The sequence below is a fragment of the Ursus americanus genome, chromosome 23 (assembly GCF_024610735.1).
Source record: "Ursus americanus isolate L20-20 chromosome 23, mUrsAme1.1.p, whole genome shotgun sequence".
Classification (NCBI taxonomy): domain Eukaryota; kingdom Metazoa; phylum Chordata; class Mammalia; order Carnivora; family Ursidae; genus Ursus; species Ursus americanus.
Genome location: NC_142149.1, coordinates 16,465,169 through 16,481,520, shown reverse-complemented (window position 1 = coordinate 16,481,520; position 16,352 = coordinate 16,465,169). Strand labels below are relative to the sequence as shown.

General features: G+C 50.8%; 1 protein-coding gene across 21 annotated transcripts in view; it reads left to right on the top strand.

The window, feature by feature from the left end:
- The first annotated feature begins 432 nt into the window (after positions 1-432).
- Positions 433-16,352, top strand: part of MAPT (microtubule associated protein tau) — a 96,607-nt gene continuing 80,687 nt past the window's right edge. For 2 of the 21 annotated variants that reach the window (XM_087854253.1, XM_087854257.1), the window contains exon 1: positions 481-720. The gene's annotated coding sequence lies outside the window, so the exon portion shown is untranslated. Of the gene's footprint in view, positions 721-16,352 lie in introns of all 21 variants that reach the window. The other 19 variants (XM_087854255.1, XM_087854247.1, XM_087854251.1 and 16 more) reach the window with 15 other exon arrangements.

Here is a 16,352-nt window from a genome sequence, read left to right as displayed (position 1 = left end):
AACAAGGGAGACCATTTCGGGAAACTCAAGGGCTCAGGATGCTTGGCCAGCTTAAACAGGGCAAGACCAGGGGAGCCCCTGAGGTCCGGGGTGGACGAACTGCGGAGCTATGTGGAAACCCGCCCAGTACCATTTCGAGATAGGACGCCACCCCAGGACAGGAGGGAAAAGGGGCAGCGGATCTAGGGTACAGAGCATGAGCCTCTTCCCAGACCCAGGGAGCAACCTAGCCTCTCTCCCAAGGGCGGAGACCCCTCATACAAGACAAAGGCGCCAGCCGCCAGAGGAGACCCGAAGTGCGCGTGCGCCACGGAACGCGCATGCGCGTAGCGACCGGCTCCGCGGCTCGAGGTGTAGGGGGAGGGGAAGCAGGAGAAGGGAAGCGTCAAAAGAAGGGAGCCAGGAGGCGGGGGACGGCCCAGTGGTGGGGTGCTCGCCCACGCCCACTGGTGGCCGGAGGAGAAAACGTCCGCGAAGGCCTCGCTGCCCACCCCTCCCTTGGGGAGGCTCGCGCTCCCGCTGCTCGCGCCTGCGCCGCCCGCCGGCCTCGGGAGCGCGCCCTCACGCAGGTGCGCGCGCTCGCAATCTCCGCCACCCACCAGCTCCAGCACCAGCAGCAGCGCCGCCGCCGCCGCCGCCGCCGCCCACCTTCTGCCGCCGCCACCACAGCCACTTTCTCCTCTCTTTCCTCTACTGTCCTCGCCCTCTGTCGACTATCAGGTAAGCGCGAGGCTCCTAAATGTGCCTCCTCGTCCGCCCCCTTGCACCCCCAGGCTGCCGCCCCTCGTCCCCCGCTGCAGAGATGGGTTTCCTGAGGTAAGCATATAGGTCGGGGGCAATGGCTGGTGCCCCTCCCTGCGCCCTGTGCGTTCCGGGTCTGGGACTAGGGCGGCTTGGAAAGGGACCCATGCAAGGGATGCACGCACGCGCGTGTGTGTGTGTGTGTGTGTGTGTGCTGGGGGGTGTCCTTAAGAGCCGCTTCGCGCGGACCCGGGCAGAGGTTGTGCCCGAAGGGTGGGGCGCTGATGGCGGTGACCTGGGGGAGGGGGCTGCTGTGCACTCTTGATCGTCACCTTTTGCCGCAGTGGGCGTGTGTCTGTATGTGTGTGTTGGGGGGTGTCCAATGACGACCCCCGAAACCGAACCCGTAATCCGATTTCTCAGCTTTGGTTTTCCATAAGCTCTTCAGGAAGGTATGGATCCGGTTCTAGAAAAGATGAATCCCTGCCTGCCCCTCCCTACACCTCCCCGGCAGCAATTCCAGTGGGGCTTTCACTGCCCCTGATTTAAGGCGGTGGCCCACCCCCTCCCCGTTTTCCTCCTTCAGAAACCCGCAGGGGACATTTGGGGGCTGGGAGTGGAATCGAGGAGATGGGGAGGGGTCCAGGCGCTGTCACTTTAGTTGCCCTTCCCCCTGCGCGCGCCTGGCACCGAGACGCGAGCAGCGCCGTGCCCGAGAGAAGGTAGTGCGCGGATCCCGATGTGGAGGCCGGGAAAGGCGAAAGGCTGGAGTCACCTGGCTTTGCAATGTGGAAGGAGGACTCGGCAGCGGTGGATCCCCGCACTCTGGCGCTCCCAGCCGCAGCCCCGCACAGACACGCGCGGGGGCTGCAGGTGCATTTCGGGGCGGGCCCCTTTCTCTGCGCTCTGCGCCTGGCGTCCGGCGTGTGCGCTCCCTGCCGGAGGCGCGGGGCTGGCGCGCAGGGCTCGCCCCTCACTGCGGCAGTGGGTGTGGACCTGGGTGGGCAAGGAGGGGGAGAGTAGGCTGTGCCTCCTCCCACTCCCACCCCCTGCTTTTTTTTTTCCCCCCCTCCAAATGCGAGGTGCCATCTTTTTGCGGCGTGTCACGTCTTTACTGTACCATGCCAAGCCGGGTGGCTGGGCTTTGGAGGACAGGGAGGGGACTGTAATTAAGTGGAGGGGGGGTAATCAACGCTGAAATCTTGGTGTTTTGCTGCTGTGGGCTTGAGCCCTGGGGGCGTACACCGGGAATCTTTCTCGGGGGCTAGATGCTTTGTTTGTAGGGCTTACGTGATCTGCGTTGCCAGCCCTGGTTTTTTGGCTCCTATGTATGAGAGTGTTTAACCAAGGCCCCCGCCCCTTTCCCTATTTTCCGCCCCTCTTTTTCGAGCCCTTTGTTAGATCTCGGGCTGGCTGGGGTCAAGGAACCCCAGTCACAGTCCCGGGGGCACGGATGGAACGGGCATGACCCCGCTTGCCCCCCCCCCCCCGGAGCCGGGCGGCGCGCCAGGAAGCGTCCGCGGGGCCGAAGGGCTGGGATTCGAAGTCTCTGCGCGCTGTGCGGGTGGCCGCAGAGGGAGGAAGCCCCTGCCTACACCCCGAGAGGCTTGGTGGCCACCCCCCACGAGCTGCCCGCCAAGGGGCATCGGCGACCCCCGGCAGGTGGCGGGGACAGCGCGCAGGCGGAGCCCCTCTCTGCTTCATGCCCTGTTGCTTCGCCAGGCGGGAGAATGTAAGGAGGGGGCAAGAGGGTTCCTCCTGTGCTTCGGGCCACACCCATTTTTCCTGAGATGACTGCGGGGGGGGGGGGGGCGCGGAGGGGAGGTTGCTATGGAAACCACACGCGTCCCAGGAACAGACCTCAGGGCGTTGCCCCGCCCCTTCCCAGCCAAGATTGAGAACCCTAGGGGCAGGCGAGGCCGCGGTCCCTCAGTCTTTAGGAGGCCACTGGAGGAAGACCCCCCGCCCCAAACACTGAACCGGTGACTCTTCCTAATTGGTCTCCGGCGGCCTCAGCCACCCAGATCAGCGTCCCTCATGTATTTTTATTATTGTGGCCGAATATTATTTTGGAAACGTGCAAGATTTTAACTTAAAAGCCGGAGTACACCGACACCCTTGCAACGGGGCGGGGAGCGGGGAAGGCGCGTTCGAAACCTCTGGCAAAGGAGTCCGAGCCTCGCCCTCCTGCGATGAGCCGTGTCCGCGGGGTTTTCTGGTTAATTCTATCGCTGCAGACTGATGCGGGGGCGCAGTTCCGAGAGAGATGTGCATCTCTGGAGCGGAATCATCCACGCGAGCCGCACAGATTGATCCGAATGTCCAGGGAATGGTCCGGCTGGGGGTCGAGAGCCCCCCAGAGGCCAGGCCGAACCTTCCCGGCTGTGGCGTCGGAGTCCGCCGAGGGTGGGGTACAGGAGAGGCTCAAGAATCGTTTCGAGCATCCTCGCTCGCCCCCCTCCCCCGCTTCCACGCTAGAGCTGGGAGCGGATTCAGGTTCCAGACAGAGCGAGAGTCTCGGAACGGCCCTGAGAACCGGTAGCCCGCGACCACGGCTGCCCGGGGCGAACCGCGGGCGGAGAGGTCATCTCCTGTGGTTGGGGGAAAGGGAGCGTGGCGGGAGCAAGCACATTTAGCTCAATGCCGGGAACAAAGCGCAGTCCAGACGTCCGCGATTTTGCTCCATTTTGAAATGTGTTGGCGCTTTGGTGGGGCTCTTGGTCGGCAAGGCCTGGGGGCTGTTAATTAAGGATTCCGGGGCGCCAGGGAATGGATCTTCGTACGCGGATCTGGAAACACCATCCTGGCTCTCCGCGCGCTTGAACTAAACGGCTTTCCCCTCCTCCTCCCGGAATCGCGAGGGATGCAGCATTTGCGCCCATGCTCCGACGGGAAATGTACGGGCGCGGATCCGAGGGCCATCGATTCCTGTCCCCGATCTCTATCAGTAGTGAGCTCATTTACGTCCCGGGAGACCCCACTTGGCCTCTGGCTCCCAGGAACCTCTAGGCCCGGTCTCCAGCTGGGCTGAGTTGGGATAGATGATGGAACCTGGGACAGCGACTGCCGGGCCTGGCTCTCCAGGGCACCTCGCGTGTGTGCTTATCCTCGGCAGGATGGCTTTTTGATCCCTGCCCCAACAATTGACCTGTCCTTTAGCAGAAAGAGATATGTCTTTCCTACCAAAATTAATGAAGGTATTATTTTGCATTTTACGATGCTGCTTAGATAAGAATTGCTTATCCATTCCTCCATCTCTAAACCCTTCCTCTAAAGAATAAATGAATTACCACCCCACCCCATCCCAGTGGCTGGTCCCCAGTGACACCTGAAGCTAATCAATTCCTCAACCAAGAGTTGCTTCTGAAACAGCTTGTGTTTACTGCAATAACCTGGCTTGGCTCTTGGGGTTGCCTCTGGGTAGTCTGTGGGAGAGTTTCGTTGACTTTGCTGTGTTTTGGACAAGTGACAGTCCATGACTGTATGTGCCTGCCCCATGCAGACTCCTCTGTACCTGCCCCCTGTGGAAGGGCGTGGTTTTGAACTGCTCTCAGGTATCAGGCTTAGCATCCCTGACAGGAACAAAAGAAATGGATTATTCCCACAAATTGCAAGAAGAAAACTTAGAATCCGTTTGATTGAGAAAGGGTCAGATTTATTCCAATCGGGAAAGAGCCCCTTCTATTGAAGCTAGCCTTGACACATGGAGCAAGGGATTTCTGTGCCTCTGTGCCTCTGTTTATAAGACAAAGAGAAAATATCCCAGGGACCTTAAACCTCCTCCCCCAGACCCAGGTTTTCAAGACTGCTCTGTCATACAAAGGAGTAGCTGGTTCTGATTGGCTCAGAGAAGGCTAGAAATCAAGATAGACTCAGCTATGGTCAGAGTCAAATCAGTGATGTTTTAGGGACAGCAGATCCTCATCTTAGCTGCCCTCAGAGCAGTCAAAGCTTTGGCACCAGCCAATGGGACCAGCTCTGAGCCTGTGGCTGAGCTGAGTTGGGTGGACATGGGAAGGCCTCATGCAAGAATCTCAGGGCTCCCTTGGCAAAGGTGGGCCTGGAGGCTTTTCTCACTTCCTGGGGCCCAGTCTCTGCAGTAAATATTCCTTTATGCTGTGGCACAGAGGGACTGCCTGGAATCCTTCATCCCCAGGACTCACTGCCACTCTACCTGGGGGAAGATCGGAGGCCACTGTAATTCTGCAGCCTCCCCCCAAGCCCTGTGTGGGCGATCAGACATACACCATACACCCCGGTCTCACCTGTATTACCTCGCCAAGGGGGTTGCTGTCCAAGCATGCATTTCCTGTCTCCAGGCGCCATGCTCCTGCCACCTCGGCCAGGTTCCTTTCCTGCACAGATGGCCTCCGCCTGAGTGTGGGCAAGCAGTGTGAGGCCATCTTGGGATGGTTTCTGAACTTTCTGGGTTCTCTGATTAGGAGACGTTCTGCAGATGTGCAGCTAAAACCAGCTTCCCCAAAATGCAAACTTGAATGACTTCCAGGTTGATTATCTGAATTTGTTTTTGCTGCGTTGACATTTCAGTGGGCTCTGTACTTGCTGTAATCAGGGGCGCTATAGAATGAACTCCCCCCCGCCCCGCCCAAAAATGTATTTTGGCCTCAGCTATTCAAGGAAGGTTTGTGAGTACCTTGAAAGCAGACACTGTTTCTTCCTCGATAGGCCCTCGGTGCAGGGCAGTGTCTTACACTGGTTTGGCCAGTGGTTAAGGGTGTGGATTCTGATCAGACCCCCTGGGTCCAAACCCCGGCTCCTCCACTCATTGTGGGACCCAAGCTGTGTTGTTTAGCCTCTTGGGGAGTTGTTGTCTGCACCTTGAGGTATGGAAGTACCTATCTCACTGGTTGCTGTAGGGTTTTACAAGGGGGGGAAGGAGGGGATGCTGTGCTTAGCCCAGGGCCTGGCACATAGTAAATTGCTAAGTGAATGGTTTCAAGGGCAGCAGCCTCTGGATCAACACTTGTGATTAGATGAATGTGCAAAGGCATTTCCTGACCCTGGTGATGGAAACACTTGTAACAGATAAATTGTTACACTGACTAAGGATCAAGATAGAAGTGGGCAGTGGCCTAGCTTCCCTGGAGCCAGGCGCCGCTGTTTGGGTGGAAACGGGTCCCCCCAAAATCCCACACACCCATGTTTAAATGTACAGACAGAATTCTAGCCACAGGCAAGCAGAGCGACTTATCATCTGCTGTCCCTGCTTCTGTCCTCTTCCTTCCTGAAATCTGCTCCACGCCAGGAATAGACTGTGTACTCTCCACACCAGCCTGAGCCGAACCACGCCCTCCCACCATCCTGGGAATGGTGACCCGGCTTAGCTAGTGTGTCGGGTTCAGGTATGTTACTAGCTTAGTCACTGAATAAAAAGTGAGTGCAGATGGGACTCGGAAAGTAATGGAAGGCAGTAGAGGAGAGGATATACAAGTAAAATAATTAAGCAGGGTGTTGAAGTTGGTAAACTGGCAAGCGGGCTTCATGGTCAAGAGAAGAATCAAGCAGAAAATGTTAAATAAAGCTAACTCAACATGTTCTGAATCCAGGGAACTCCAGGCATCCCTGGAGCATGCTCATATCTGAATTACTAAATTTGGTTTAAGAAGCCTTCTTATCTATGCAATGAAGACTGAGGGTCATAGTACGTTAGTTTTTTAAAAAGTTATTAAATCAGAAAAATCATTACGGAATGATACTCTTGGTGTTTGGATCAGCTGGTTGGAATTTCTTGTCTTTTATACCTGAGCCACACTCACAATACATTGTTTAGGACTTCAGATTTTAGCTCCTTGGAAAAAGGGCTTACACTACAGAGTAATCTGAATGCAGAATCTCTCTAGAGTTTTACTGTTTCATTCACGGTCTTTAATATCTTGTTCGACAGTAAAAAAATTACTCATTTTTATGAAGTCTTTCAAAGCGTTCAACTGGATTTTCCTAAAACCAATTAATGATTTTAAGAGTTTGTCTTTCATTTTGCACTTGAATCTCATCGGCTTGCATCGTAATTAAATTGTGTGATTATTGTAACAAGTGTGACGGTCCTAGAAGGTTGGCTGTGGTAGGAGGTGGCCTTGGCTGTGGGCATCAGGCCCTATGGACCCAGCCTTGAATATTTACAGTCCTTGCTTTCTGCTTCTTACACAGTCTCAGCTAGGACAGGGCACACGGCGGAAACCCTGGTATTGAGTGGCGGGTAGTCTCCGTGCCCGTCCCATCTCTTGCCTGCCTTCCACGACTAGCTCAGCACTTTGAATTCATTCACATAAAATTCCAGGTTAAGGGGGTGTTGCAGAATTCTCCCCATATGACCTAAAATAAATGTAAATCCCATCTACGATATTAACTCTCCTTAGTGAAGGAATTTTAGATAAAGGTCCAACTATTAAAAACCATTTTGAATCAGCAAGGTAGAATGAAATCTGAAGCCACTGGAAATGATGTTCCATTCATGGCCCTTCCTTTGGGCTTGACCCCACTCCTGCTCAGTGTGACATCTGAGACAAGAGGGACGTAATTATCTCTGGTCCCCGCTGCTAGTTTGCCTACCCACCTGTGGCCCAGTTTTCTGTTTTCCCAGAAATGCTGGGTGATGTTGTCTTCAGACTTAGCCTGCAGTTGAGTGTAAAAAGCCCAGGGATGCACTTTCATCTTCGTGGCCTCCTCCCCAGGATACCAAGGATATTAGGAGACCCCTGGGTGCATAATTGCTGTCATGTGATCTCCAGCCGACACATAATGCCAAGAAGGAAGTGCTGGGAAAGACCAATTCATAGAACTGTGGAACTGTGTCCCTCCTCCAGGGTAAAAGACCTGAATGAGAACCAGTGTTCTAACTTATGTGTCAACAGAATTGTCCTGGACCAAATCCAGTTCGGCCATTGATTTGTAGGTCATTTCAGTGCTTATTTCCGGTTGTTCTTCGTTGGACATTGGCACCAAACTATTGTCTTAACTCAAGCCCCCTCCCACAGCCTACCCTTCTAAAAAGAGGCTTATTGGATAATTAATAATCTAAAACCCAAATGCTTTAATGCCCAAGGGAAAGTTACAATTTAAAGAATCTCTTTGGTTTAAAATATATATACATATAAATATTATAATTGTATATATATTTTAAAGATTTATTTATTTTATTGGAGAGAGAGCACAAGTGCACGTGTGGGTAGGGGGAGCAGAGGGAGAGAGAGAATCTCAAGCAGACTCCCCTGCTGAGTGCAGAGCCCAACATGGGGCTCGATCCCAGGACCCTGAGACCATGACCTGAGCTGAAACCAAGAGTTGGATGCCCAACCAACTGAGCCACCCAGGCACTCCATAATTATAATTATATGTTTAAATGTGAATATTCACACCCTTATTTGATGTAGGTCCAGACCTTTTATATTAGCTTTGCTGAACACCTGACAGCTTTCAACTTTAGTATTGGTAATGCATCAGAATTTAAATCAAGGTATGTTAATAAGCCCAGCCCAGGTTGTATTAGGAGTAAAATATTTGTATATAATCTCTTGTGTTGGGGTACGGTAATAATTGCAGTGTAAATTCACGTGAACCTGTCCCTTTCAAAGCTCCCACTGCCAAGAATCACCAGGAATAGCTGTTTGGAAGAGTCCCCAGCCCTCTGCCATCCACCTGCTGTCTTGTCTTTTCCCTAAGAAGAGGGAATTCCACACCAGCCTCAGCTTCTGCCTGTGCCTCACCATGAGCCCAGCTTAGAAAGGAAGGATTTCGCAGAACATCCTTAAATCCGCTTGAATAATGGAGTGATCAGTCACAAACTCACCTGAACCTGCTTTAACCCTATTTAACCTTTCCCCAGGGTTATTCCTGTGGGACGGGCCTGCTGGGCACTTCTACTGGGTTCAGTTCTACCTCATGTATCTGAAGTCCCTCCCTTTTTAAGCCTGCAGGGAGTGATGGCTGCACTCTCTGTTCCCTGCAGAGTGTTAATAAAGACCGAATAAATTGAAATAAATCCCTTTCAGTGTCACTAAAGTGCTATAAATAATTATGAACCAATGCTTGCTGTCTGATGGGAAATGCATGGGAAAAATTTTTGTTTAACTGGCAGGATTCATGTTATAAGTTGACAATCTGGGCCAAGTGAAAAAGAACTTAAAAAAAAAAAAAAGATCTCCTTATCATTTATTGCTGGTGAGACTGAATTCCAGAAGCTAGCCATCGCCTCATTTTCTGGGCCTGTTATCACCCTCTGCGTGGACTTGCTTGCCAAACCCTGAATTTAATTGCAACCTTTCCTGTTTACCAACTTAAGAGACTTGGAGCGAAGTGGAAGATTTCCTATACCTCCATTTTGCCATCCGTAAAATGGGGATTGTGCAACCTCCTCAACCCCAAATGGATGATAATGTGGGCTCCCTTTGCACTGGGTTTAAACTGTCTATGAGAATTCCTTCGAGCTGCTCAGAAGGCAGGTGCCACAGGGAGCCAGAGTCAGGCGCCGGATCTGAAGTGTCCACAGGCCGAGTGGAGCCCGATGCCTGAGATCATTCAGCTGCCACCACCCTACTCCCCTCTTGCCGGCACGACAGTGCACGCTCCTTCCCAGGGGTGAGCAGCCATCAGCAGGGCCTGCGCCCAGGATGGGTGGACAAGTAGCTGCAGTCCATCCGGTACTGGTCTTGTTTGTTCCCTTCTTTGCGGAGGAGGTCTGCAGGGTGCAGGACAGGACAGAGGGTGGTCATGCCTGTAGCATAACCTCAAGGGATACCCTGCCCCTGCTGACTTCTCCGAAGAGGGGCGGGGGCCTCCCTGACCTGTGTCGTGACCCTCAGATGGCATTTCCTGGGAGCCTTTCTGTTTTCTCAGGGGTGTTCAGTTTCTTCCTAATCAGACAGGGACTTGGTACAGAATCTCCTATTCTAATTATGCCCAGGGGCAGCCACTTCCGGCTACTCAGTGTTTAGCCTGGGATGGGAACCGATTAAGGCAAGAATGATTAAATTAAAAGCTGGGGTTGACTTTGGTGGTACGATATTCTGATGGCTGCATGGTGGCTGGAGGCTCAGCAAAGTGTCATTAATCGAAGCACTTGCATTTGGAATTTGAATGGGGCTGGAGCTGGGTTATCGTCTAGCTGCGTTTGCCCTGGGAGTGGAGGGCTTCTCTTGCGTGTGGATGGTGGGTCGTATGTCAGGGCACATGTGTAATCCCAGCCTGCCAACAGCCTGGCTGCCCTACTTCAGACCAACTTAATATACTCCCTATTGGTCTAAACTAGTTTTGTTGTATGAAGATGCTGGTAATAATGGTAGTAGCTAGTTGCATTTATTTTACTAAAAGCATGGCCTCATTAAACCTCCCTCCCCCGCGAGGCAGGGATCACCATCCTCATTTTGCAGGGGAGCAGACCGAAGCCCAGACACTTCACGGCCGGGGAGGGAGCCAGATCATGCTTCTCCCCAGCTCCTGTGCCTTGCTGCCTGCGTGCCTCAATGCCTCCCCTCGCGGTCCCCTCTTCGGGCCAACACACTTGTCTTTAGTGCTAATGACCAGAGAAACTGTGCCCTCCAGCCTCCCTGAATGGGTCATATGCAACCTGAGCCTGGAGAAAGTATTTTAAACCGAAAGCTAGCCTCTAAACTGGGCTGCTGCTTCATGTCGCCAGTGACGGCAGAACCAAATTTAGTGTCGTGGGCAGGTCGACACTTATCCAATAGACAAGCTTATTTTTCTTCCAGATCACTCAAAGCATGAAAAATGTCCACACCTGCCATACTTCTGTGGAGGGGTTATGTGTGACCGAAGGCTGGGAAAGGTGGCCAGGAGGGGCCTGGGTGTGTAAACTCAGGGGAGATGACATTCAGGTTCCCAGGAAGTGTCTACAGGGAGAAATTTAATTCAAATTGGGCGTTTTCCCTGGGCCAGGCAGACTGTCTGCTGTTAGGAAAAAGGGTCACAGTGGAAGGAAAGGAGGGGCTGGGTGGCATTATCCAGCCTCCTGGTGCACTGTCTGATCCCCCTCACTGAACAATCCACTTTATTTCCCCCATGTCTACACCACTGTGGTTGACCTCTAGGACCAGGAAGAGGGGGAGTGATGGGGAGCAGAGAAGGGGGGCTTACACGGATAGGGTTGGGGGTCACACATAGTGCCTATTTAGAATTTGCAACCTCACCAGGCACTTTTATGGTCCTGAAATACATTTCCCACAGCCACCCTTGCATCTAATGAAAACAAGAGGCATTTCTCAGTTCTGTTCTTGCCTCCCTCCTCCCCAACTTTTTTTTTAAAAATCCACTAGCTCTGAAGTAAACTGTATACTGTATGTGAGATCCCACCCTAGTTTGTTCTGTTGGGTTTTTCGGGGCGGGGGGAGTAGGTGAAAGAGCTGTGATCATTTTAGTCTATAAATTATATTCAGGGTGTGAATAGTGTGAGCAGTTCTTCAAGAAAATTCTTTTTTTTTTTTTTTTTAAAGATTTTATTTATTTATTTGACAGAGAGAGACAGCCAGCCAGCGTGAGAGGGAACACAAGCAGGGGGAGTGGGAGAGGAAGAAGCAGGCTCTTAGTGGAGGAGCCTGATGTGGGGCTCGAACCCAGAACGCTGGGATCACGCCCTGAGCCGAAGGCAGATGCTCAACCGCTGTGCTACCCAGGCGCCCCTCTTCAAGAAAATTCTTAAAAGCACCCCAGACTGAAAGATGGGGCCACCTGGAGGAACATTTTCGGTCTCGGCGCTGAGCACAGGCCTGCTTAGCTCTCGTGGATCTGGGTGGGAGCTGTACGGTACGGGCCCCTTTGCACAAAGCACTGGATGCAAAGTTAGGAGCATGGGAACGCTGGGTAGAGGGCAGCTTCCTCGCCCGTTGAACAGGCCAGGGCATGCTGGTCACATCTGAGCCTCTGGGTGCAGGAAGCTCATCATCAAAGATTATGGCCACGTTATAGGTACCAGACCCTACATCACTCGGACTTAATGACTGAGGCTCCTGGGATTGCTCCCTTCTAGTAGAACAGACCCTGTCTCCAGTGGGCCCAAGTTTGCAAAGAATGCTCAGGATGACCTGGCTTTCTGGATACACTAATATTGTTCTAATTTGGACTAATTAGGGAATGGTCAGTCTCATTTAAAAAGCTGAGTTACTTTAACACTCTTATCTAGGTATTTGGGAGAGGGGAGTCGTATGGGAACCTTTTTAACCACAAGGAATGGGGCAGGGCTCACATTTGGGTGGCCTACATGGTGCGATATAGGGGTGCGAGGAGGTCTTCCTATTCCCCAAATTGCTAACAAGCAGATAGTACTTTATAGTGTGTATGACCTCATTTAGTTCTTGATGTGAGGCTGTAAAAATTCTTTTCCCTTTTCCAGATGGTGAAACTGAGATTCAAGGAGGTTAAGTGGGGTTCAGGAAAGTTAAGTGGCACCTCAAAATCACATGGCTAGGTTTAGACCGACTGGGGATTTGAACCCAGAACTGCTGCTTCTCAAGAGCAGGCCTCACCCTGGCTTTTCCAACCTTTGCTCTCCATTCATTGCTTTAGTGTAAGGGATCCTGCTACTTGTTAATGGGCCAGTGCCTGAGTGGGCGGTGGGGGAGAGGAGACCTCACTGTTTCCCACACCCCACCCCAGGATAAAGAACAAGGTTTTTATATTTTTTCTTCAAGAAAATTGAATATATATATATATATATTCCATACATACACACACGTGTATATATATATATACATATATATATGACAATGACCTGGAATTTTAGCTTTATGATTATTAAATGAAGAGATTGCTTTTTCTTCTTTAAAGTCTAATCAGCATAAGATGTGTTTGGGTGTGAGCATAATTTGTGCCCCCTGAGATGCTCCCGGCGCCCTAGGAATGGGGAGCGAGTGGGAGTGCACTGGTGGAGGGAGAAATCACTGAGTCCAAGCAGCCCCCCTCTGGGCTGACCCGCTGGGCTTGCCCTGATGATTTGCTTTGCCGTCATCACCCACATTTCCAGGGATCCGGGAGACACGGAGAGACGGAAAAGCCTCCATCGTGTTAAAGCAGACCCAGCTAAGTAACACATCTTATAATACAAGTGATTTTTTCCTTAACTAATGGCTAAAAATGGTTGCTAGAATTTAAAGATAATTAGTAAATTAATTGGGTCTTTCTCTATATGACTAGTTTCCAAGCAAATTAACACTTTCTGCTTTCACATCACTAGGGCCCATTATTTTGTACTTCATTTCCACAACTTCGTCCGATTCCACTGCTGGGGCTTCCCCAGGGAGCCAGGCCCCCCAACACCTCCATCCGTTGGGCAATGTTCTGTTCATCTCTGTATCCTCAGTGCCTGGCACAGCACATGGCACAGAGTAAGCACTCAGTAACTGTTTAAAAAATGAATAGACGGATGACTGCGTGAATTCAATACAGATTAAAACTTAAGACCTTTCTTAAAGAGACTTGAAAATGGACAGGGAAACAGGTGTGTAACTTGTATATTTGTGGGTGAGGTGCCACTTTATGATTTTTGTTTGTTTATTTATTTAGAACATGCGAGTGAGTTGGAGGGGGAAGGGCAGAGGGAGAGAGAGAATCCCAAGCACACTATCCCTTCCCCCCCCCACCGAGTGTAGAACCCAACTCGGGGCTTGATCTCACCACCCTGAGATCATGACCAGAGCCAAAATCAAGTGTCGGATGCTGAACTGACTGAGCCTCCCAGGCACCTCCCACTTTATGATTTCAATACCCAATCCTTTTATATCAAATACAGTTCTGGGGCACCTGGCTGGCGCAGTTCGTGAAGCACGCAACTTTTTTTTTTTTTTTTTTTGGTAGTTTCAAGTTTTTATTTAAATCCCAGTTAGTTGGGGCGCCTGGATGGTGCGAGAGCATCAGACTCTTGGTTTCTGCTCAGGTTGTGATCTCAGGATCATGAGGTCAAGCCCCATCTTGGGCTCCACGCTCAGCAAGGAACCTGCTTTGGGTTCTCTCCCTCTCCCTCTGCCCCTCCCGCTAGTACTCTCTCTCTCCAAAATAAATAAGTAAATCTAAAAAAAATAAAAAATAAATTCCAGTTAGCTAACATAGTATAACATTAGTTTCAGGTATAGAATTTAGTGATTCATACAACACCCTGTGCTCATCACAAGTGCCCTCCTTTTTTTTTTTTTTTTAAAGATTTTATTTATTTATTCGACAGAGACAGAGACAGCCAGCGAGAGAGGGAACACAAGCAGGGGGAGTGGGAGAGGAAGAAGCAGGCTCATAGCAGAAGAGCCTGATGTGGGGCTCGATCCCATAACGCCGGGATCACGCCCTGAGCTGAAGGCAGACGCTTAACTGCTGTGCCACCCAGGTGCCCCAGGAGTGTGCAACTCTTGACCTTAGAATTTTGAGTTTGAGATCCAAGTTGGGTGTAGAGATTACTTAAAAATAAAGTCTTTAAAAACAACAGGGGTGCCCGGGTGGCTCAGTTGGTTGAGTGTCTGACTCTTGGTTTCATCTCAGATCGTGATCTCAGGAGTCATGGGATCGAGCCCCACATCAGGCTCTGTGCTCAGCCAGGGAGTCTGCTTGAAATTCTCCCTCTCTCTCTCCCTGTGCCCCTCCCCTTGCTCTCTCTCTCTCTCTCAAATAAATAAATAAATAAATAAAATCTTTAAAACAACAACAAAGAAAACAATTCCAATGCTGTATTTTCTCTTAATGCTTTCACACAAAGACCTGAAGTGGGGAGGGGTACAGATCAGCATTTGGAGTTTTGAGTGTTAAAAGTGGAAATGCATGCATTATAGCCAGAATCTTTTAAAAAGCTAAGACTTTGTATTAGTCTAAGCCTTTAGATTCTCCTGAAAACCGGAATGCCATCATAAACCATGAGCCCTACTTCAAAGACAAAAGATTTTGATGTGCAGGATTAGATCTGAGGCCTGGTCCCCAAGCTTATCCAGCAGGAGTGATGAGCAGGTGAGGACAAACCGCTTAAGTCCCTGCCACCTCGGGAGAAGCTCAGGCCCAGGGAGGGCTGTCAGAGTTAGCAAATTAAAACCCTGGATGCCTGGTTAAATTTCAATTTCAGATAAACAACAATTTTTTTTTTGAGTGTAAGTGTGATAGGCTAGAAATGCCCCCCAAAGATATCAGCTCCTAATCCCCCTGAACCTGTGAATATGACCTTATTTGGAAAAAGGATCTTTGTGGATGTCATTCACTGAAGCATCTTGAGTTGAGATTATCCTGTATTATCCGGGCGGGTGATAAATGCAGTCACTTGTGTCAGAGAGAGAGAGATTAGAAGACCCTGTGATTGATGATGGGGCACAGGTTGGAGTGACGTGGAGTGACGGGGATTCCAGCAGCCGCCAGAAGTTGGAAGAGGCAAACAAGGATTTTCTCCTAGAACTTCCGGTGGGAGTGATCGAGACCTTGCCAACACCGTGATTTTGGCCCAGTGATCTGATTTTGGACTTCGGGCCTCCAGAACTGTGACAGAGTAAGTATCTGTTGTTTTAAGGCACTCAGTTTGCAATGTGTTACAGCGGCCACAGGAAACTATTACACTAAGTATGTCCCATGCAGTCTTTGGGACATACTTACACTAAAACAGTTGTTGTTTATCTGAAATTCAGATTTAACTGGGCGCCTTGTATTTTATCTGGCAACCCTGATTGCCAGGGCCAAAGAAAGGGGCTTTAGAAATTTGCAAGAAAGCTGATTGAGGCTGTCAGGAAGTGGACTTCCTTACACTAGGAGCCTTTGTAAGCACAGTTCCACTGAACCCATTTGAACCGTACTAGCTACCCTCTGGACAAAAGAGGGGGGCAATTAGACAGGTGTTAATGATTTATGCTTTCAATAGTCACTTGAGCACTTCCTAAAAAACAGAAGCTCTGTGTTAAGGGTGGAGGAGTTGGGCATTAACGGATCCCATCCATGACAAACCCTGTGAGATAAATCACATGAAATATTGCCAATCACCGAGTTGGGGTGATTCCACATTTCTGATACCAGAGCTGCCCCCGGGGAATCTTGCACCCTTCCACTGAGGTGTGGTGGGGCCCACGCAGAAGCTGGGCGGTCCCTGGACTCTCCGGCTTCTAAAGAGGCACAGAGAATCCATAGTGTTAGCACTTTCAGGGACTTTGGTCATCCAGAAGGATGCCTGGGACACTCCAGGATTGCCCCAGATGCTTTACCGAAATACCCATGCCTGGGAAAAGAGAAAAACAGGTAGTTTACAGGAAAAAAGCAGAAGTTTTCAGTAGGGACTGAAAAGATGCTCCAGCTTGGCGGTTCTAAAAGGCAGCTGATAAAAGCACAGCGGGATGCCCCTGTTGGTGGCCCAGGTGGCAGAGATCCTTTCTGTGAGCAAGGGCAATCTGTGTGGGGATTCCCTGGGGAGCCGTCTGTTACACAAAAGTCTGGAAATGATTGATATGAAACTGATTGACTAAAGTGGGGTCCCCCCAGAATACACTGCTGTGGACACTCCCTCGGATACGCCAAGTGAGGAACAAGGCAGCTACCATGTGTTCCCACTGGTACAAAAAGAGGGAGAACGCCTGTGAATGAGGCCGTGTATATGGAGCCTGACTGGAAGGAAAGATGAAAATCAGGTTTTGATG